At 38.2% G+C, this 25,252-nt stretch overlaps 1 long non-coding RNA gene across 1 annotated transcript in view; it reads right to left on the bottom strand.

Annotated features, from left to right (window-relative positions):
* Nucleotides 1–24,636, bottom strand: part of LOC144578484 (uncharacterized) — an 87,262-nt gene extending 62,626 nt beyond the window's left edge. The window contains exon 1 of the long non-coding RNA XR_013524339.1: nt 24,345–24,636. This is a non-coding gene — a long non-coding RNA (uncharacterized LOC144578484). The remainder of the gene's footprint in view (nt 1–24,344) is intronic.
* Between the last annotated feature and the right edge of the window lie 616 nt (nt 24,637–25,252).

The following is a 25,252-nucleotide window of genomic DNA, read 5'->3' as shown; positions in this document are numbered from 1 at the left end:
ATAAAATACCTTGGAATACAACTCACAAGGAACGTAAGAGACCTCTACAAGGAGAACTACAAACCACTGCTCAACGAATTCAGAGAGGACACAAACAGATGGAGAAACATTCCATGTTCATGGTTAGGAAGAATTAATATCGTGAAAATGGCTATACTGCCCAAAGTGATTTACAGAATCAACGCTATCCCCATCAAGCTACCATCGACTTTCTTCACAGAACTGGAAAAAAGCACCATGAACTTCATATGGAACCAAAAGAGAGCCCGCATAGCCAAGTCAATTCTAAGCAAAAAGAACACAGCGGGGGGCATCACACTACCGGATTTCAAACTATACTACAAGGCTACAGTAATCAAAACAGCATGGTTCTGCTACCAAAACAGAGATATAGACCAATGGAACAAAACAGAGGCACCGGAGGCAACACAACATACATACAACTATACAATCTTTGATAAACCTGACAAAAACAAGCAATGGGGAAAGAATTCCCTGTTTAACAAATGGTGTTGGGAAAACTGGCTAGCCATGTGCAGAAAGCAGAAACTAGACCCCTTCCTGACACCTTACACTAAAATTAACTCCAGATGGATTAAAGACTTAAACATAAGACCTGGCACCGTAAAAACCCTAGAAGGAAATCTAGGCAAAACTATCCAGGACATAGGAGTAGGCAAGGACTTCATGAACAAAACACCAAAAGCATTGGCAACAGAAGCCAAAATAGACAAATGGGACCTAATGAAACTCCACAGCTTCTGCACGGCAAAAGAAACAGTCACTAGAGTGTATCAGCAACCAACAGAATGGCAAAAAATTTTCGCAGTCTACCCATCTGACAAAGGGCTGATATCCAGAATTTACAAAGAACTCAAACAGATTTACAGGAAAAAAACAAACAAGCCCATTCAAAAGTGGGCAAAGGATATGAACAGATACTTTATGAAAGAAGACATATATGAGGCCAACAATCATATGAAAAAATGCTCATCATCACTGGTCATCAGAGAGATGCAAATCAAAACCACATTGAGATACCATCTCACGCCAGTTAGAATGGCGATCATTAAAAAATCTGGAGACAACAGATGCTGGAGAGGATGTGGAGAAAAAGGAACACTTTTACACTGTTGGTGGGAGTGTAAATTAGTTCAACCATTGTGGAAGACAGTGTGGCGATTCCTCACGGCCTTAGAAATAGAAATTCCATTTGACCCAGCAATCCCATTACTGGGTATATATCCAAAAGTCTGTAAATCGTTCTACTATAAGGACACATGTACACGAATGTTCATTGCAGCACTGTTTACAATAGCAAAGACCTGGAATCAACCCAAATGCCCATTGATGATAGACTGGATTGGGAAAATGTGGCACATATACACCATGGAATATAATGCAGCAATCAGAAATGATGAGTTTGTGTCGTTTGTAGGGACATGGATGAATCTGGAGAACATCATCCTCAGCAAACTGACACAAGAACAGAAAATGAAACACCACATATTCTCACTCATAGGTGGGTGATGAAAAATGAGAACACATGGACACAGAAAGTGGAGTACTAAACACTGGGGTCTACTGGGGGGAAAAGGGGAGGGATAGCCTGGGGAGAAATGCCAAATGTGGGTGAAGGGGAGAAGAAAAGCAAAGCACACTGCCATGTGTGTTCCTACGCAACTGTCTTGCATGCTCTGCTCATGTACCCCAAAACTTAAAATCCAATAAAAATTTAAAAAGAAAGTAAAGATGAAATATGCAAACACTACGTTTACTAAAATTCACCTAATACAAGCTCCCTTGGAGGCCCATTGTTCTGAATTGTCTCACCCTCTTAAAATCAGACGTTTTAAGCAGATAACACAACTTACTTTTTCAACCTATAGAAAATGTCCAATATCTGTGTCATTCTCTGCCTCTGAACACAGGAGTCTCTATCCATTTTTCTTACTGTTTTATTCTAAGAGGAAAATTGTTTTTTTCTCTTTTTAAAAGTACATTCTTTTAGCATTGTTTTTACTTCTAAGCTCCTTGGATTCTCTCCTCAAATCCCATTTTTTCTCTGCACAATCTCATCCTACTTTAGCCAGAATCACTCACTAGTGATAAAACAGAGTCACACATAACGAATGTTAAAATGGGGGCAGAAAGAAAGAGAAGCAAAGAAATACTCTTCAGGAAAGAAAATTAAACACTATTTGTCAGAGAGTTAGTACAGGAGCATAAACATGAGAGAAAGGGTGACTGATAGGGTCAAATGTTGTAAGGAAAGGAAAGAAGAGGTATTTTTTTTAATTAGAAAAGGGGAAGATCATTTTTAAACACTGAGTTAAAGTTATTACTGGGAAATGAGAATTTAAGTTTCCTTTGTGGTTTTCTGTGCTTATTAAATCACCAGCTTTTCTTATAAGGTAGATGATACTGGCTAAAAACGAGATTCTGTGGGGAAGGCTGGTGAACATATTTTGATGAATGAAGGGACTGCAAAGGAGTACCATCCCTGTCACAGAAGGAGACACTCTACTCTGAATTTGTGAGGGGGTATGTGGAGGCTAATGGTGATGCTCTATATAACTACCCAAGGCAATATTTGTGTGTGCGAGTATATTATAAGCGGAAGCCCTGAGTTATTAGATCTCCCTGGCTTTTCCTATCTCTGACAACACTGTTGCTCTAGGGAAGCTGAATGCTGGAGAGAACCTTGATTTTGAAAAATACAGTAATTGGTAACAAAATTAATTTTTTTGTTTGTTTTTCATGAGTCCTGGTGATAGGGCATTCTGGCTTGTTTTATGTCATTTGTCCTAATCCTCTTAACCTATTCTACAAACTACTTTAAGTAGTTCTTCTCACTATTCCAAACTGTTGCTGTCAAAATCAGTGTAACCTGTATATATATTTTTCCCACTGGCAATTTGTGAATTAATCAGTGGCTACTTCCCCTGTACATTGTCCCTTAGTTCTGTGAGTTCTTTCTATTTCTATTTCCACCAGTGTAGTTCACAACCTCTTCTTTATGGTGTCTTTTAAAGCATATTCTTTATTTTCATTCTCCCAAGACCTGCTCCATCTCACCAACTGCTGTCAGATATATTTTCTTCAAATATCACACTTCCTTTCAGGTTAGTTCTTTGACTGAATGCCTATGTGATTCCCATTACCTCCAAATGAAGTCCAATCTCATCAACTTAATTATTCACAATTTTGTTCCATTGATTTTCCTTTCCCTGCATGACTTTCCATTACTCTATTCAAGGTAGACAAGTTTCAACCATTGTCCTGACTTCCTGCCCTGAAATCACTATGTACAGCCTTACCCATCAAAGCAAATGGAATTTATTAATAAAGTAACTCTTGTCCTGGGTTGTCTATTGGTCTTCCCTGAGTGTTTGGTGGCAGAAGCTCTGCACATGCCCATCTTGCCTAGACAGTGATGTGCAAATTAACACAACCAAAAAAAAAGTCAAATTATGGTTTCTTTAATATATTTTATAAGCATTATTTTTAATAAAATACTCTTTCAGTTTGACTTTTTTATGTAATAGTAGCTACTTCATAACATGTAAGGATTAAGTAGATTTTTATAAATAATTTGCACAGAACTGTGCTGAGATAAATATGAATGTTCTAACGTTGTTACTGATTGTTATTGTTATTTTATTGCTATTTTTTAATCAGCAGGGACAAATGTTGACGCAAATCTTTCCTTGGTGAGAAATAATGCCATATTTGGGGCTCTTCAAGCCCAGTCTCCTTTGGCTTGGGACACTAAACTATGTAAGTTGGTCCTCATTAGTTAAAATGTAAACCACATTAAGTGTTCATTTTCTTAATCAAGATGAAGATATTTGGTTTCCAAGCCATTAAAACTTTTATGAACAGTTCTCTGTAAAAGCATTTACTTCTGGTATAGACGACTACTAGTTATCCACTGATAACAATTACTAGGCTCCATTAGCTACCTGCTTTGATTTGGGTTGTCATGAACAGGAATATTTGGAAACCATTAATGGTTTATATGTTGACTATACAAAATACTGTATTTTAAGATGACATCACATGACATTATTTTACCAAGATTAACTGTAGCGACTATAAGGAAAGAACAGAGTAAATGCTTGATACATTAAAAAAGCTTTTCAAAAACCCAAAGAAAATCACAGGTTTAGATTATAAAGAGTCATAAGGTAATAAGGCATTATTTTTGCTGATATGGAAATATGTTAACTAGTTGTTTGTTGTTGTTGTTGTTTGTTTTTTGAGACGGTGTTTCACTCATGTTATCCAGGCTGGAGTGCAATGTCATGATCTCGGCTCACTGCAACCTCCCCCTCCTGGATTCAGGCAATTCTCCTGCCTCAGCCTCCTGAAAAGCTGGGATTAGAGGCATGCACCACCATGCCCAGCTAATTTTTTGTATTTTTAGTAGAGATGGGGTTTCACCATGTTGACCAGAATGGTCTGGATCTCTTGACATCATGATCCACCTGCCTCGGCCTCCCAAAGTGCCAGGATTACAAGCATGAGCCACCACACCTGGCCTATGTTAACTAATTTTATAACACTGTTTCTCCATAGAAGTATTTATACATATTTGTTTACTCAAAATAGGGTAAACAATTATAATGCTCTAAATGAAATTTGGCATATGCCATCTCTTAAATTTGGGTTTATAGTACAGGAACAAAAAAGATAAGGAAGTGTGGTGAAAATATTTAGAACCATTTGTCTAGAGTTTACTTTATATTTTAAAAGAATTTGTAGCAAAACTGTTAGAAAATATAAAACTACTGATTGCCTTGAATTTGTTACCTGATCCCAAGTTATGAACATTAAAACTTTCATACAGAAACACAGTAAGACACTTACTAAAAATGGTAAGACAGATCTTAGTAAGATATTGCAGTAGGGAAGAGAGACTTCAGTGAAAACTAGGCTAACTGTGAAAACTAGGCTCAACTCTGATGAAACTCTGATAAAATCCCTACTTTAGCATATTCCAGCATTTAAACATTTTGTTTAACAAACCGTTTTCTTTAACAAAATGTTTAAATGCTGGAATATGCTAAAGTAGGGATTTCTAATCTCTGGGCCATGGATCAGCAGGGGGCTGTGGCCTGTTAGGAACTGGGCTGCAAAGCAGGAGATGAATGGTGAGTGAGCAAGTAAGTATAGCTTTGTCCATATTTACCACTGCTCCCCATCACTGGCATTACCACCTAGCTCTGCCTCCTGTCAGATAAGTCACAATGTTAGATTCTCATAGAAGTACAAACCCTATTGTGAACTGTGCATATGAGGGGTCTAGGTTGCCTGCTCCTGATGATCTGTCACTGTTACCATAACCCCCAGATGGGACAGCCTAGTTGATGGAAAACAAGGTCAGGGCTACCACCAATACTACATTATGGTGAGTTGTATAATTATTTCACTATATATTACAATGTAATAATAAGGTACACAATACATGTAATGCAGCTGAATCATTCTAAAACCATCCCCCCTGTCCCACTGGGTTCATAGAAAAAAATGTCTTCTGTGAAACTGGTCCCTGGTCCCAAAAAGACCGGGGACCACTGTGCTAAAGCAAAAGTACCAAAGCACTTTGAGTGGATGGTCCTCGTGATTAGGCCAGCTGTGTTTGCTAACTGGCACTTACAGAAATAAAGTTCCTACTTTACCACAGAGACTGGGAGATAGGGGCCCTATCTTTCTCAATGGTTAGGTTTCAAAAGGAGGTCTCCAAGGTCCTTGAGATAGAAATTCCTGAGTTGAAGATACATTTTGGAAGGACAAACAAAGGACTTACAAGTTTCCTAAACTAAATTCTCTAAGAAAAGTGAAGTCTGAGACTAACAGCCAATGATATGGTTTGGTTCTGTGTCCCTACCCAAATCTCACCTTGTAACTCCCATAATTCCCATATGTTGCAGTAGGGACCCAGTGGGAGATGACTGAATTATTTGGGAGGGTGTTTCCCAGCTGTTCTCATAATAGTGAATGGGTCTCACAAGGTCTGATGGTTTTAAAACTCGAGTTTGCCTGCACAAGCTCGCTCTCTCTGCCTGCTGCCATCCATGTAAGATGCGATTTGCTCTTCCTTGCTTTCCACCATAACTGTGAGGCTTCCCCAGCTAAGTGGTGAGTTCTAAACCTTTTTACTTCGTAAGTTTCCCAGTCTCAGGTATGTCTTTATCAGCAGCATGAAAATGAACTAATACAGTAAATTGGTACCAGTAGAGGGGGGCCTTGCTGAAACAATACATGAAAATGTGGAAGCAACTTTGGAACTGGCTAACAGGCAGAGGTTGAAACAGTATGCAGAGCTCAGAAGACAGGAAAATGTGGGAAATTTTGGAACTCCCTAGAGATCTGTTAATGGCTTTAACAAAAATTCTGATAGTGATATAAATAATAAGGTCCAGCCTGAGGTGATCTTAGGTAGAAATGAGAAACTTGTTGGAAACTAGAGCACAGGTGGCTCTTGTGATGTTTTAGCAAAGACACTGGCAGCATTTTTCCCCTGCCCTAGAGATTTGTGGAACTTTGAACCTGAGATTATTTAGGGTATCTGACAAAACACATTTCTAAGCAGCAAAGCATTCAAGATGTGACTTGGGTGCTGTTAAAGACATTCAGCTTTATTATCGAGGTGGAACATGAATATTTGGAAAATCCGCAGCCAGACAATGTGATAGAAAAGAAAATCCGATTTTTCTGAGGAGAAATTCAAGCAGACTGTAGAAATTTTCATAAGTAACAAGGAGCCTACTGTTAATCCCAACACAATAGGGGAAACATATCCAGGGCTTGTCAGAGATCTTCACAGTGGGCCCTTATACCACAGGCATGGAGGCCTAGGAAAAAATGGTTTCATGGCCTGGGCCCAGGGTCCCCATACTGTGCGCAGCCAGGGACATGGTGCCCTGCTTCCCAGCCTGCAACTCCATCCATGGCTGAAAGGGAACCATATCAGCTTGGGTCATGGCTTTAGAGGTTGCATGCCCCAAGCCTTGGCAGCTTCCATGTGGTATTGTGCCTCTAAGTACACAGAAGTGAAGAACTGGGGTTTGGGAAACTCTGCCTAGATTTTAGAAAGTGTAGGTAAATGCCTGGATGCCCAGCCAGAGGTTTGCTGCAGGAGCCTGGCCCTCATGGAGAACCTCTGCTAGGGCAGTGCAGAAAGAAAATGTGGGGTTGGAGCCCCCAAACAGAGTCCCCACAGGGGCACCACTTAGTTGAGCTATGAGAAAAGGGCCACCATCCTCTAGACGCCAGAATGGTAGATCCACTGACAGGTCGCACAGTTCACCTGAAAAAGCTGCAGACACTCAATGTCAGCCAATGAAAGCAGCTGGGATGGAGGCTGTACCCTGCAAAGCCACAGGGATGGAGCTTCCCAAGACCATGGGAACCCACCACTTCCATCGGCATGACCTGCATGTGAGATGTGGATTCAAAGGAGATCATCTTGGAGCTTTAAGGTTTGACAGCCCCACTGAATTTCCAAATTGCATGGGACCTGTATCCCCTTTGTTTTGGCCAATTTGGAGTGGCTATATTTTCCCAATGCCTATATTCCCACTGTGTCTAGGAAGTAACTAATTTGCTTTTGATTTTACAGGTTCATAGGCAGAAGGTCCATGCCTTATCTTGGATAGGACTCTGGACTGTGGTCTTCTGAATTAATGCTGAAATGAGTTGAGGCTCTGGGTGACTCTTGGGAAGGCATCATTAGTTTTGAAATTTGGAAATATGAGATTTGGGAAAAAACGGTGGGGGGTAGGGTTTGACTGTATGTCCCCACCCGAATCTCATATTGAAGCTTTCAAAACTCCCACATGCTGTGGGAGGGACCTGGTGGTCATGACTAAATCATGGAGGCAGATATTTCCCATGCTGTTCTCATGATAGTGAATGGGTCTCATGAGATCTGATGGTTTTAAAAATGAGAGTTTGCCTGCACAAGCTCTCTCTTTACCTGCTGCCATCCATGTAAGATGGGAATTACTTCTCCTTGCCTTCTACCATGATTGTGAGGCTCCCCAGCCATATGGAACTGTGAGTTCTCCATTAAAACTCTTTCCTTTGTTAATTGTCCAGTCTCAGGTATGCCTTTATCAGCAGTTTGAAAATGGATTAATATAGCCATGGTTTGGCCAAAACAAACAGTACCTCATTTTGGCAGTATTGATCTTTCTCAAGTAAGCATTTAAGGGGGCTGGGATGTTAACCTGGAACACAACCTTGAACTTTTTTTTTTTTAATTTTTTATTGGATTTTAGGTTTTGGGGTACATGAGCAGAGCATGCAAGACAGTTGCGTAGGAAACACATGGCAATGTGCTTTTTTTCCTTCTCCCCTTCACCCACATTTGGCATTTCTCCCCAGGCTATCCCTCCCCACCTCCCCCTCCCACTGGCCCTCCCATTTTCCTCCCAATAGACCCCAGTGTTTAGTACTCCCCTTTCTGTGTCCATGTGTTCTCATTTTTCATCACCCACCTATGAGTGAGAATATGCAGTGTTTCATTTTCTGTTCTTGTGTCAGTTTGCTGAGGATGACGTTCTCCAGATTCATCCATGTCCCTACAAACGACACAAACTCATCATTTCTGATTGCTGCATAATATTCCATGGTGTATATGTGCCACATTTTTCCAATCCAGTCTATTATCAATGGGCATTTTGGTTGATTCCACGTCTTTGCTATTGTAAACAGTGCTGCAATGAACATTCGTGTATATGTGTCCTTATTAAAAGCTGTGCTAGTGTTTCTTCAAGTCTCAGTGTGGGACATGCACAAAACCATTTATGCTGAGAATCTGTAGTTCTCCCAGGCCAAGGTTAAGGCCCAGTCCCTAAAAAGGCTCAGAGGAGGCTGACTAAAGTCTGATCAAGAGAGTCTTTGTCACAAGAAACTAATAATAATAACTAATATATCTAGGCTACTATTTATCATTCACTGAGCTATATTTATAGCATCTTATTATTTAATTCTTGTATTTCCTCCTGAGGAATATGCTAGGGTTACTGCTTTTATTTGAAATGGGTTAATAGGCTAATTAACTTTTTCATGAATTAATGCTGTCCTTATTTATTTAAACTGTATTTTTGTAAGTTAGAACTAGATACAGAAACTGAGGGAATGGGAGTAGAATCTCCAAGAAACTGAATGTATGTGCAAAAGAAAGAATGACTAAACACAAAACATCCATTAAGTTACTATGCACAAGAAGCAGCAGGAAGATATAGGTCCCTGTTGGCCTTATATTCTTCCCACATGAATTATGCATTAAACTATTTTCTTATTTTTGAGGTTTCCAGAGATTTACCAACTTGATTATTTCATGAGAGTTTCTTTTTCTGGATTTTCAGTGACATTTCCTCTTATTTTTTGCTCTCAAATCATACAAATTCTGTTTTCCACAATTCTTTCATTAAATTTATTTTTGCAGATCTTTAAAAGTTACAGGGAAGCAGACAAACCTTAAATTCAATAATACATGGCAAACAATGTTACTTGTATCTTAGAAGTCATGCAAGTAATTCATCTAAATTTGTCAATTGGAGTATGGATACACAATTATTATACATGATTAATTACCTTAGATCTTTCATAATTCATGGTAGAGTAACCAAATTATCCTTGATGCCTCTCATGTATCAGTTACTGTTTTGGGTTCAAGGGATAGAGCAATACTATGACATTATTCTTGATCTCCATTAGATCAGTATCTAAGAGTCACTTTGATTATGACCAGAATTGGTGAGAATGTTAGACTAATATCCATGAGTGGATTTGATAAATACGATGTGGCTGACATCACCTCTGCTCTAACCAAGAGTTCCATTTCAGTTGTTTGATTTTTCCTTTGCTCTAATTAGGAATGGCCTATATTGGGTACACCAAAATTTACACTAATTATTGAACATTTCTGCTGCTTTAAAAGAGATGCCCAAGCAAAAAAGAATACACACACAAAAAATTTTAAATATGAGATTCAAAATTCATAGAAAGCTCATGTCAAAATTATCAAATTTGTTGAATTTCCAATATTGCTAAATTCCTGAATAATTTTCATCTAGCTACAGTTCTTATTGTTTCATCTGAAGAAAGCATATGCTTCAACATGAAACAAGCTGAGTGCAGAACTGTTATGTAGGACCCAGAGAAAAATCAGGCAATTACTTAAAAAATGTTAGCTAGCATTTCTGAGTGTTACAATTAAACATTAAAAAAACTTTATAGAAGTATATTTTAAAAAGAAAGGAAGAAATGTAGTATTCCAGAATTAAAAAAAGATATGTAAAATGTTATTTGACAGAATCCAGCAGCACATAAAAAAGTTCATTCAGCATGATCAAGAATGCTCTATTCCCGGGATGCAAAGTTGATTCAACATATGCAAATCAATAAATTTGATTCACCTCATAAACAAAACATAATAACCTTTTGATTACCTCAACAGACTCAGATCAATCTCTTGATAAAATTCAACATCCTTTCATGATAAAAACCTACAACAAATCAGGTATTAAAAGAGCAAACCTCAAAATATTAAGAACTATTTATGACAAATGTAGAGTGAACATGATGCTGAATGGACAAAATCTGGAAACACACCCCTTGGCAACTGAAGCAAGATAATAATGCCCATTTTCACCACTCCTATTCAACATAGTACTGGAAGTCCTAGACAGAGCAATCAGGCAAAAGAAAGAAATACAAGGCATCTAAATAGGAAAAAAAGCAAACTAACTCTCTTTGCTGATGACATAATTCTGTGCCTAGAAAACCATAATGACTTTTCCAAAAGGCTTCTAGATCCTGGAATTGATAAGCAACTTCAGTAAAATTTCTGGATCCAAAATCAACATACAAAAATCAGTAGCATTTCTACACACCAATAATATTCAAGTTGAGAGCCATATTAACATCACAAACTCATTTAATACCCACAAAAAATATGGTAGGAATGCGTTTATTAACAAAAGAGGTAAAAGATTTCTAGGATAATTATGAAATGTTCCTGATTGAAATCATAGATGAAACAAACAAATGGAAAAACATTCCATGCCCATGGATTGGAAGAATAGCGTTCAAATGGCCGTGTTATCCAAAGCAATTTATGGATTCAACCACTATTCCTATTAAACTACCATCTATGTTTTTTCAAGAACTAGAAAAAGTCTTCTAAAATTCATATGGAATTAGAAAAGAATATGCATAGCTAAAGAAATCCTAAGTAAAGAGAAAAAAATTCAAGGCATCACATTACCTGTCTTCAAATTGCATATAAGACTACTTTAAAACAGCATGGTATTGCCACAAAAAAGAAACACATAGACCAATGGAACAGATTAGAGAACAGAAATAAAGCTTCACACTTACAACCATTTTATCTTCAACAGAGTTGGCAAAAATAAGCAATGAGGAAAAAAATTTCTGTTCAATAAATGGTGCTAGGATAACTGTCTAGACATATACAGAAGCATGAAAATGCATCCCCACCTATCATCACATACAAAAATTATCACAATATAAATGTGAGACCTAAAACTATACAAGTGCTGGAAGAGAACATAGGACATGTCATTCTGGACATCAGCCATGGCTAAGAATTTAAGTCCTCAGAAACAGTTACAAAAATGAGTAGTATAAAAAGTAAAAACTGGCAATTGGTACCTTAAACTAAAGAGCTTCTGCACCTCAAAATAAACTATCAACAAAGTAAACAGATAACCTACAGAATGGGAGGAGACATTCACAGACTATGCATCTGACAGAAGTCTAATATCCAGAAGCCATAAGGAATTTAAACAATTCAAAAGTGAAAAAAACTCATAGAAAAGTGAGCAGAGGATATGGACAGACAGTTCTTAAAGGAAGACTTAAAAGCAGCCAACAAACATGACAAATGCTCTACATCACTAACCATCAGAGAAATACAAATCAAAACAAAAATGAGATACCACCTCACATCAATCAGAATTGTTACTATTAAAATGTCAAAAAATAACACCATGAGCAAAAGTTCCTTGAGGCCTCTCTAGAAGCTGAGAAAATACTGGAGCTGTTCTTCCTGTATAGCCTGCAGAACCATGAGCCAATTAAATCTCTCTTCTTTACAAATTACTCAGTTTCAGGTGTTTCTTTGTGGTGATACAAGAACAGCTTAACACAGTTGGTGAAGCTGTGGAGAAAAGGGAATGGTGATATACTCTTGGTTTGAATGTAAATTAGTTTAGCCTCTCTGGAAAGCAGCCTGCAGATTTCCAAAAGAACTTAGAACTACTATTAGACCCAGAAATTACATTACTAGGCATATACACAAAGGAAAATAAATCATACTAAGAGAAAAGAACACATTAATTTGTGTGTTCCATCATAGCACTAAACACAAAAGCCAAGTATATTGGTTTGTTTTCACACTGCTATAAAGCACTGCCTGAGACTGGGTAATTTATAAAGAAAAAAGGTTTAATCAACTCACAATTCATTATAGCTGAGGAGGACTCAGAAAACTTACAATTATGGCAGAAGACAAACGGAAAGTAACTCACCTTTCTCACAAGGCAGCAGGAAGGAGCGTAAACTCAGAAGGAACCACCACACACTTATAAAACCATCAGGTCTCACGAGAACTCAGGCACTATCACGAGAACAGCAATGGGGGAACTACCCCTCATGATTAACTACCTCCACCTTGTCTCTCCCTTGACAGGTGGGGATTATGAAGCTTATTAGGATTACAATTCAAGATGAAATTTCAGGTGAGGACACAGCCAAACCTTATTATCAAGACATGGAATCCACCTAGATGTTCATGGATTGAATAAAGAAAATGCAGCATATATACACCATGAAATATTACACAGCAATAAAACTAGAATAAAATCTTGTACTTAACAGCAACATGGATGTAGCTGAAGGCCATTATCCTAAACAAATTAATGCAAGAAGAGAAAAAACAAATACAGCATGTTCTCATTTATAAGTGAAAGTTAATCATTGGGTACACATGGACATAAATATGGGAACAGTAGCACTGCGAATTACTATAGAGGGAAGAACAGGAGTGGGCCAAAGTCTGAAAAATTACCTATTGGGTACTATGCTCACTATCTGGGTGGAGGGATCAATCACACCCCAAAACTCAGTGTCAATATGTGCCTAAACTCTTTTTATGTCTCAAACATGCACATGTGCCCCCTGAATCTAAAGCAATAGTTGAAAGCATAAAATATAAAATAAAATAAATCTTCAATTGGCATAAAAAAGAAAATATAGAATTATGTTAAAAATTAAACATCGGGAAAACTGTGTGAGAAGCATATGTGAATACTCTATTGGCAACTTTTCAGAAAATTAATTTCAAAATAAAAATGTATATTAAAAATACCCATTAAATTTCAATTAACAATAGTTATAACTTAAAAAGAAAATTAAATGTGTCTCAAGAATAAGGGACTACTGACATCTTTCTTCCATTCTGAGGAAGATCATAAAACATAGGCACTTGTGCCTGCCCCAAGGCTAGATCAAAAGGTGAAGACACAGATCTATTCATCACTCATCTAAAATTCTCAATCCCAGAGATAGTCCATGGACTTGAAAGTCAGATCTGAATCCTACCTCAAAGGACTTGAATAATAAGTTCTAAGAAAAACAAAATAGCCACAGTGGTTTTAGGAGGAAATGTGCATACTTTAAATGTCAACAAGGAGAGGTTAGAGACAGATAGCCCGAATTTCCACTAATGGAAATATTAAAAAAGAAACAAGAAATGAAAAGTATATACTTACCTGTACAAATGAAACTGTAAACTGAAGAGAATCTCAGTTTAGCAGATTAAAGCTGAAGTCTTCACTACAATTTCCATTTGGTCTAACACCATACTGGAGTATGCAGACTGAAAAAAGCTCAAGTAAATGAGACACATTTCTGGTGAAGGAGTTAGATGATTGATTTTTTAAATGGAGTAACCAGAAGAAAGGAGACTGCATAATACTGACCAAGAGCAAAGTAAAGAGTAAAAAGGCATCCATTGGAGATTTTCTTCTTCTGAGTGCCTTGGGTTCTATGAAAATCCTTTTAGGAGATGCAAAAGATGTTGGGTTGTAGACAGAGCTTTAAATCTTTCCCTTTATATTTTTAAATTTTTTTAGAAGTTGCCCTAATCATTTAGTAAGGGGATTTGCATGAACCTGACAGTTGCAGAGTTTGTTTTGTAAAAAATAAGAAACACGTATCACAGATCAAATAAAGAAGGCTGGTTGTTTTATCCATTATTCAGGCAGAGAAGCAAAGTAGTGAAACCTGTGGGCCCTGTCTATGTTCAACAAGGAGACATGTGAAAGCCCAGAGTACCTGACCGTGGAGAATTTCTTGACCCTGTGAAGAAGGTGCAAAAAGTAAAATGGAAAGGAAACAGTGTAAATTTGTCCTCCCCACACAAACACTGGCTCAGTGAGGGAAATGGGAGTCTTGGTGATCTCCAAAGTTTCAGAAAATATAAACTATCTATCTGTAAATCAATTATGTCCCTAAGCCAATGCTAATGAATGTAGAGATATCTCTTCCTGTAGAGAGATCTCTCTGCAATAAACATGAAGATCTGAAACACTGAACCTAATTCATAAAAAAGAGTTCAGACACACATTAGAAACATTTAACAGGCAATGTATTTGACAGCATGATTGTACATAAATTGGCCAGAACTTTCCATGACCCTATGGAAAGCTGATACTCCAAGATGTCCACACACCAGCCATGAATCTATTTCTGGCTACTGGAGCTGTTCCTTAGCTTCATAAATACCTTCTATTACTTTCAGGCTTCTCGTAACCACAGCCAAATGACCACATTTGACTCTTATAAACTTGTATCAGGAGCAACCTTGATTGTTACCAAAAGCAATACTAAATTTCAAAAGGATAAAACTTTTTATAAGTTAAATTATAAAATCTTGACACTGCTTCCTATACTTAGAAATATCATGCATATGATATGTCATTACAGCAAATAACAATCTTTAGAAATGATTAAAGTCTCAAAGTGTTTCTTTCTTGGACTCAGCAGCAGGTAAAATTTGTCATAACTATAAAAACTAAATAATATTTTATTCATTTTAATTCAAAATGGTCATATACATCTCTGGACTTATTGTATTTTTTTTTTTTGAGAAAAGATTGCTCTCTGTTGCCCAGGCTGGAGCACACTGACACGATCTTGGCTCACTGCAACCTCTGACTCCTAAATTCAAGAGATTCTCCTCCCTCAGCTTCCCAAGTAACTGGGATTACAGTTTCCCACCATCACACCCAGATATTTTTTTTTTATTTTTATTTTTGGTGGAGATGGGGTTTCACCATGTTGGCCAAGCTAGTCTCAAACTCCTGACCTCAGACGATCTGCCCACCTTTGCCTCCCAAAGTCCTGGGATCCTTCCTTATTGCATTTTATCTAAAACATGTGTTTTCACTTGGAAAAAGGAGAATTGTTTATTAATCTAAGCATGTGTATCCTTTTAGAATATAGAATATGCCTGAAATTTTCTTACAAGTGGCTAAAGAGAATGGAAAGCAAAATAAACAAAAGGACAAAAGACTTAGAAAAAATTATATATATTATTTATAACTTTGGTGGTTAGAAGAGTTACTTTTAAAGATGCCTGTGCATATACATTATCTTCCAACTACTTCAGCTGTAGATATACTAAAACAAGCACTTTAACTTCACATAAATAAAAGACACATGGTTAGGCATGTTTACATTCATAAACTGCTGCTTATTTTTATTTATGCTCCTAAAATGTCATATAATATCTGATGTCACTGCCTTGGATAACAAGACCAAAACAGAGTTTTCTTTTTTTTTTTTTGATAGAGAACATTTTAAAGGTGATTTTCTAAGTCTACATGGTCTCTTTAGGAAGAAAGCAGGACAGCTTAGATATCTGATTTATAGAGTAGAGATTTTAAGCTATGAACTCATCATTGAAACCTTACAGCTAGAGTTAAATACCTTCCAGAATTTTTGTCATCATTTCCTTACTTTAAACAAATAACACATTAAAAAGACCTAAATGATATATAGCTTTTCTTGTTTTTGAAATGTATACAGATAGTCTCTTATAATAAATAATTTCTGAACTTGCTTTCCTGACTCAGTCAAGGGTAAAATGAAAGCAATTACTTAAAAAACCCATATAAAATACATGCTTATATAGCTGAGGTTTGCTTTAAAAACTCAAGTAAAATAAATAGTTTCATGTAAAAACTGGTGACATTCATGTTTAATGCATTTTAATACATCATATATATGTATATGTACACATGTTTTCATACAATGTGTAATTTTACAGTCTTTACTGTCACTGAAATTTACCTGTTTTTATCTTGTATTCTGCCAGAGTTATATTACATGAAAATGGTGAAATTTTCATTACTGAAACTGCTCTAAATTGTAAATCACATGTAATATGTTAAGTATTGTGCTGTGTAATTGACATTCTTTTATCACTTTTAATTTAATAAAAATGTTATTAGTTAGGATAGGCAAGGATATGTTATGGTAACAAATATAAAATATCAGAACCCTAAAATGACAAAAATTATATATATATATATTTTTTAATTTTTTATTGGATTTTAGGTTTTGGGGTACATGAGCAGAGCATGCAAGACAGTTGCGTAGGAACACACATGGCAGTGTGCTTTTCTTTCCTTCTCCCCTTCACCCACATTTGGCATTTCTCCCCAGGCTATCCCTCCCCACCCTCCCTCCCACTGGCCAAACAGAATGGGAAAAAATTTTTGCTGTTTACCCATCTGACAAAGGGCTGATATCCAGAATTTACAAAGAACTCAAACGGATTTACAGGAAAAAAACAAACAAGCCCATTCAAAAGTGGGCAAAGGATATGAACAGACACTTTACGAAAGAAGACATATATGAGGCCAACAATCATATGAAAAAATGCTCATCGTCACTGGTCATCAGAGAGATGCAAATCAAAACCACATTGAGATACCATCTCATGCCAGTTAGAATGGCGATCATTAAAAAATCTGGAGACAACAGATGCTGGAGAGGATGTGGAGAAAAAGGAACACTTTTACACTGTTGGTGGGAGTGTAAATTAGTTCAACCATTGTGGAAGACAGTGTGGCGATTCCTCAAGGCCTTAGAAATAGAAATTCCATTTGACCCAGCAATCCCATTACTGGGTATATATCCAAAAGACTATAAATCGTTCTACTATAAGGACACATGTACAAAAATTATATATTGTTATTCACTCTCCATGTCTAAATTTTTCTGCTATTATGCTCACTCATGGTTGTAGGTTGACATAAACTAATAATTACACACTTGACAGAGGGAAGGAAAACATTGTAAAAAATATAGTGGATCTATTTCTCATTCAGAGATGACCTCTACCAGTTCACTTTTAAGCACAAATATGATCATGCATCACTTGAAAAACAAAAATATAGGAGTATAATCCTGTCATGTGTCTGCAAAGAGAATCAGAAATATTTCGTAACAGGAATAATGACTAACCTCTCTCAAAAAAAATTTTACGAGAGAGCCATTACCATTGTTTGTGAAATAAGTAAACAGAAGCTCAAAAAAGTAACGTTAATAATTGACATGAAGGCATTAATTCAGTAAATTCTATGAAATGAATACTAATCCATTTCTAAACCCCTTATATTTTCTACTATTAATATTTTATTTGGAACTTAAAGGTACAACATTAGGCTAATCAACAGTTTATGTATGATACACTATTACCATTAGCAGATAAGTGGTGCTTTTCTTAAAGGTATTTATTTGTATGGTGTAATGAATATTAAAAACTTGCTTAAACCAAGAATTAGACTACTACCAACTATACTATACATCTGCATGTCTCTATTCTCTCATTCCCCATCTCTTTATTCTCAGAGATAATCACTTTCCTATAGGCCAGACAAGATTTAATCCTGCAAGCAGACCTTTCTAACGACAACAGTCTTGGGTCTCTTTTCTGCATACCGTAAAGCTAAATTATATTTAATTTGCATAGATCACATTTTCCTTCCTAATACAAATTCATAAATGTAAATTATTTTGACAAATCATAAAACAATTTTATATAAATATGTTTTCTAGAAGCCATATATGATAACAAATGAAGTAGGTTTAAGATTTTAGGATAGGTCTCTTAAATCTACAAAGAGAAAGAAGGAGAAAGAGCAGAACTGAAAGAAGAACATGGGAAGGATGTAGCATTACCAGTAAGCTTTCTAGACGTAATTACTGACATGACAGAAGAGACCAACAGTCCCAAATCTGTAAAATGTAATATTGTTAAAGTCTTTATTTTTGTAACTTATAAATAAGAACCTTAAGTTCCAATATACCATAGCCCTATTATTTTCTAGTTCTAGAAAACAGAACAAAATTTTCAAATGCTTTACACAAAATCATGTCAATGCAAACTATGGCCATATTGAGACATATTCATGGTGTAATACAAGTAAACAAGAGTTCAGTATGTTGTGATTCTTCTAAGTGTATAAAAGCCTTTCAAACTTTTATGGCATAGCATACATTGTTTCCTTTTTTGAGCTAAAATTATTTACTCTATATCACCATATCCATTCCTGTTTGTCCTATTCCTAGTCAAGACTCAACTAAGAAACAATTTTGAAAAATAACAGTTTAGTGAGGCTAGCTAAAGAATGATTTTGTTACATAATTTGACCTCCCATCATATTCTAGGAATACTGTTTTGACAGATATATGAATTTACTTGTTAGTATCCCTCACTATGCTGTAAAATCTATAAGAGAAGTGTTTTCTATCACTGTTGCAGCAATCACCACAGACTACATGATTTAAAACAACACAGATTTGTTACCTTATAGTTCTGTAAGTCATAAGTCTCATTAGCCTAAAATAGAGGTGTGGACAGAACTATAGCCACACCTATAGGTCAAAAGAAAAATCCATTTATTTGTCTGTTATGACTTCTGGAGACAGCCCACTTCCCTGACCCATGGTTCTCTGTGCTACTCGCATCACATCTCACACTTATTCCATAGTCACATTTCCCTCAGACTTTGAGCTTATCTGCTTTACTCTTTTATTTTCAAGGACTCTAGTTATTGTATTGAGATTTCCTGCATATTCTAAAATAATATTTCCAGGTCAGCTGATTGGCTAATTTTATCTTCAATAAATGCTCTTTTGTCATGTAACATAACACATTTGTGAGTTCTGGGAATTAGGACATAGAAATAGTTGAAGAGTCATTATTCTGTCTATCCCAAGGGGCATAAAAATTAACCAGTGTGTTCAATGAGCTCAATAAATATGATATTGGAAACAATCAAGTTTTAGAACATACTTATCTGAATCTACTCAGCACTGTGGACAGTGCAAGGGATATTAAGTGTTATAACATCTGAAACAGATGAACTTTATATGTGGACAAGTCTACTTGACTAATTAGTACAGTCTCTTAATAAAGAATTCCTTTGGATTAATTCCTTCATATAACAGATAAGGAAATTTTGTCCTAGGCAGACACAGTGATTTTCTCTCTGTCCTTCATGGAAATAGGGAAATTCCCCCTCCACCCTGTGTCACATTTTGTAACTTGCGCAACACAAAACATCTGCTTGAACCCTAATGACTAATGGTCTCATGAGAAAAAAAATCATTATTTTCAGCTTCTTATAACTGTATGTTTTAGACATACATTATGAGGTTGGATTGGGGTGCCAACCTCACAGAGAAACTACATATTTTACCTTTACATTTTTTTATTTGATTGCAATCCAGTAAACAAGTTAAGGAAAGAAAGACATGGCCTCACAAATAACTGACAGATACTTATAATTAAGATTATTCTTTCAAAATTCAAGTTCTGAATTTGTGGGAAAAAATATTTCCTTCAGAAATCACCCACATTTTTACTGTATCTACAGTATATCTCTTTATACTCAGTTAAGTATCCAGTATTAACTAAAATCCTAAAGTGCCTCGCTAAAAATTTAACCATATAAAACAAACATACAAAAAGGTTGCTAATGCATTTAGGATAGTGCTTGCCTTCCATTTGCAACGCAATTCACAGGTGCAAAGATATGGAATCAATCTAAGTGTCCATCAACCAATAAGTGGATTAAAAAAATGTAATATATAGACACCATGGAATACTACTCAGCTATAAAAAAGAATAAAATTATGCTTATTTTTGCAGCAACTTGGATGAAATTGAAGGCCATTATCCTAAGTGAGTAAGTCAGGTATATGAAACTAAATACTACAAGTTCTCACTTTTCAGTGGAAGCTAAGCTATGGGCACACAATGGTATACAGAATGATGCAATGGACAATAGCCTATGTTAAAAAAGCACTGTACCTTTTATTTTATCTCCTGTATCTCTTTAAAAAAAAACCCTAAAATAAATAAATAAATAAACCTGAAATTCTCAGGTGAGTATTACCTTTGTGTCTCCAAAATTAATTGCTGTGTTGATGCTTTCTTATAGAAAATGAATAATTAATTCAAATTTATTACATCATATACATGTTTCCACTTTTGAAAGTTAATATTGGCCGGGCACAGTGGCTCAAGCCTGTAATCCCAGCACTCTGGGAGGCTGAGGTGGGTGGATCATGAGGTCAAGAGATCGAGATAATCCTGGTCAACATGGTGAAACCCTGTCCCTACTAAAAATACAAAAAGTCAGCTGGGCATGGTGGCGTGTGCCTGTAATCCTAGCTACTCAGGAGGCTGAGGCAGGAGAATTGCCTGAACCCAGGAGGCGGAGGTTGCGGCGAGCCGAGATCGTGCCATTGCACTCCAGCCTGGGTAACAAGAGTGAAACGTCATCTCAAAAAAAAAAAAAAGAAAGTTAATATTATTTTCAACTTCCATAGTTCACAATAATATTTAAAGAGATTCAGACAAACATGGCCTCAGAAGAATCTATGAGGAAGCATACATACACTTTTGCCATAGACATAAAAATCTTATTTGGTCAGAGTAAAGAGTTATGAAGTATTTCTTGAAGCTGAGTCTAAATTTCTTTATTTTGTAATATTACAAGGCAAAAAAGGTCTCAGAAGTTTAAGTTTTTGAGAGAAAACTACATTCTAAAATTTATGTTTGAGGATTATTTATTTCTCCATAATTTGACTTAAAATAGTTATTTGAATAAATGAAATACAAGATGCTATGGTCAAATTTTAAGGCAATAGACCAGTTATATATTTGACAAACCTACAAAGATAATCAATTCATTGAGTTGTTTATAACAGTGAATGAAATAGCCAAAAGCTAATAAATAAGAGTATTCCTCTGAGAGTCTGGTAACACATACTGTAAAATCTGCAAAATTTATACGAGAACAGCACCAAAAAAATACATGACTAATTTTGATGATTTGGAGGTTTTCAAATAGATTCATGTGTATCTGCAGTGACCCAAAAATACATTCCCTCTGTCACCCGAAACAATCACTATTTAACTAAAGAGACTAATAAAACAATGTACTTTTCTGATATATGTCATTGAATAAAATATACCTAGTGAATTGTAGATAGATTGTTAAAAGCTAGTCATGGTGGTGCATGCCTGTAGTTCAGCGCGTATGGAGGCTGGGAAAGGAGGATCACTCTAGCCCAGGAGTTCAAAGGTGTATTATATCATGGTCATACCAGTGAATAGCACTGTACTCCAGCCTGGGCAACATAGCAAGATCCTTCTCTAAATAAATAATAAAAACCAATTTGAAAGCAAAAGTGCTTACCCCCCAATACCTTACTTCTCACACTGCTTACCACTCTCCATTAACATCTTGGCCCAGGCTGGGCATGGTGGCACTTGCTTATAACCCCAGCAATTTCGCAGGCTGAGGTAGGAGGATCGCATGAGCCCAGAAGTGTTTGCTTTTATTTAGCTTTTTGTTTTGTTTGAGACAGAATCTTGCACTGTCACCAAGCCAGGAGTGCAGTGGGTGATTTCAGCCAACTGAAACCTCTACCTTTTAGGTTCAAGAGATTCTGCTGCTTCAGCCTTCTGAGTAGCTGGGACTACAGGTGCCTGCCATTATGCCCAAATTTTTTATTATTATTTTATTTTGTTTTCAGACAGAGTTTTACTCTTGTTGCCCACGTTGGAGTTCAGTGACATGACCTTGGCTCATTGCAACCTCCGCCTCCCACGTTCAAGCTATTCTCCTTCCTCAGCCTCCCAAATGGCTAGGATTACAGGCATGGGCCACCATGTCCAGCTAATTTTGCATATTTAGTAGAAACAGAATTTCTCCAAATTTGTCAATCTGGTCTCAAACTCCCAACCTCAGGAGATCCACTTGCCTCAGCCTCCCAAAATGCTGGGATTACAAGCATAAGCCACCAACCCTTACCAATATCTTTTTATTAAAACATAAATTGGAGGCTGAGGCAGGTTGATACACTAGAGGTATGTGGAGTTCCAGGCCAGCCTGGACATTATGGTGTAACCCTGTCTCTACTACAATTACAAAAACTAGCGAGGCATGGTGGCCGGTGCCTCTACTCAGGAGGCTGAGCCACAAGAGTCACTTGAGTTTGAAAGGTAGAGGTTGTAGTGTGCTAAGATTACACCACTGCACTCCCACCTGGGTGACAGAGTGAGAGTACGTCACAAGGAAAAAAAAAAACCCAGAAACTCAAATCGGACTCTTTACTCCCTGCTCCCTTTACTCCCTGATTTCCCACCACACTTACATTAAAACATAAACTGCTTAACTTCCTTCACCACCTCGAGACCCACAGGCCCTGCCCAACCCCTCCTCCTTCCCTCCTCTCTCTCTTCCCCTCCTCACTCTGCTCCAGCCACAGGGAACTCCTCATTTATCCTCCAACAGGGCAGACACACTCCTGTCCCAGGGCCTTTGCATAGGCTGGGTTCTCTGCCTCAAAAGTGCTTACCCCCGAATACATTCCTTCTCACACTTTGTTACCCTTTTCCATTAAGATTTTGGCCCAGGTTGGACATGGTAGCACGTGCTTACAATCCCAGCAATTTTGCAGGCTGAGGTAGGAGGATCACATGAGCCCAGAACTGTTTGTTTTTGTTTTGTTTGAGACAGAATATTGCTCTGTCACCCAGGCAGGAGTGCAGTGGGTGATTTCAGCCCACTGAAACCTCCACCTTCCAGGTTCAAGCGATTCTGCTGCCTCAGCCTTCTGAGTTGTTGGGACTACAGGTGCTTGCCACCATGCCCACGTTATTTTTCTCTTTTCTTTTCTTTTTTGTTTGTTTTCAGACAGAGTTTGGCCCTTGTTGTCCAGGTTGGAGTTCAGTGGCAGGATCCTGGCTCACTGCAACCTCCGGCTCCCAGGTTAAAGCAATTCTCCTGCCTCAGCCTCCCAAATGGCTGGGATTACAGGCATGGGCCACCATGCCCAGCTAATTTTGTATATTTAGTAGAAATGGGATTTCTCCATCTTGGTCAGGCTGGTCTCAAACTCCCAACCTCAGGTGATCCAACTGCCTCTGCCTCCCAAATTCCTGGGATTACAGGTGTGAGCCACCAACCCAGACCAATATCTTTGCATTAAAACATAAATTGGAGGCTGAGGCAGGTTGATCCACTTGTCAGGCAGTCCAGACCAGCCTGGCCATTATGGTAAAACCTTGTCTCTACTACAATTACAAATATTAGCCGGGAATGGTGGTGGGTGACTGTAATACCAGCTACTCAGGAGGCTGAGCCTCAAGAATCACTTGAATCTGGGAGGCAGAGATTGCAGTGAGCCAAGATCAGGCCACGACACTCCCACCTGTGTGACAGAGTGAGCGTCCATCACAAGGAAAAAGAAACCCAGAAACTCAAATTGGACTGTTTCTTCCTTGCTTCCTGATTTCTGATCACACTTACAATAAAAGATAAACTGCTTAACTTCCCCCCATCCCAAGGCCCTCAGGCCCTGCCCAATCCGTCCTCCTTCCCTCCTCCCTCTCTCCCACTCACTCTGCTCAAGCCACAGGGACCTCCTTGCTGTTCCTCCAACAGCTGAACATTCCCTGGCTCCATCAGCTCACTGTCCCACTTCTACCTGGGCCACACACCAAGGGGCCCTGCCTTGGTCTGGAAGCCCAGGGACCCCTGCAGACACACACAGATACACACACACGCACACACACACACACACACACACGAAGGAAGCAAGACACACGGAGACATCCAACAGTCGCAGGCAGCTCCAGAGGCTGCAGGGTTCTGCTCTTTCCCGGGAAGCCCCTCGGGGAGAGAGCAGCCCCGGGGCACACAGGCTGGCGGTACCTGGAAATCCAAGCAGGGACAGCTTTCAAGGAGACGCAACTCCCACGGCGTCTGAGGAGGCCTGAAGCATCGTGGGGATCCTCGGGGATCGCCCTGCACATCCCTGAAGCTCCGCTGCAGCTCTTCTCAGCCTGGTCCTGCCCTGCCCAACTCCTAAAATCGCCAGATCCTGGCGACCGTCTCGGGGAGAGAGCGGCCGTCGCCCAACGCCCGGGCACTGGCACGGAGGGCCTCTTCATTGCCAAGCCGCTGAGACGGCAGTTCCCCAGGCCACGGGGGCTGTCACTGTAACGCGAGCCCCGGGTTGGAACTCGCGCTTGTGACGCGCCGCTTGCGCATGTGCATTGGCGTGCCCAACTGGCCAGCGGCAACGTGGGCGCTCTGTGGTAGGGGGGCCGCAGCGGCACCGGAAAATGCTGGCGGCGGTGTCCAAGGCGGCTCCAGGGAAAGAGGCAGCCTGCCACAAGCTGAGCAGGAGGCCGATCGTCCTGACCTCAGTGGCTCCCTGAGCCGACTTTCCTGTTCGGGTTGGCTGGATTCCCAGATATCTAAAAATGAGGTTACATCTGTATAGTTATACCGATTGTGACTAAATGCATTTTATATATTGATATCACTAGTTTATCAGTGTCTTAAAAACATTGTATACTAGAAATAGAGATAATTTCATCTTTCCATTTTTGCACAGCCTTTTATTCGACAGAATAATACTCTGGTTAAGACAGTTATATTCAAGGATGTCTTTGAACGAGAATAACTTGGAAAAATGATTACATGCCTATTTTAAGTACCTTTGAAATTGCATTTTATGAGTGCCTCTTAAAACCAAAGACTGGAGTATAAGTTGCCATTGTGTTAGGTTGTCTCTGAAGTAAACCTAATTATTCACGTTTGGCCTGCATGTTACC

The sequence above is a fragment of the Callithrix jacchus genome, chromosome 12, assembly GCF_049354715.1.
Source record: "Callithrix jacchus isolate 240 chromosome 12, calJac240_pri, whole genome shotgun sequence".
In the NCBI taxonomy this organism is placed as follows: domain Eukaryota; kingdom Metazoa; phylum Chordata; class Mammalia; order Primates; family Cebidae; genus Callithrix; species Callithrix jacchus.
Note: the sequence above shows the minus strand (reverse complement) of the source record. Positions and strands in the feature narration are given on the sequence as shown.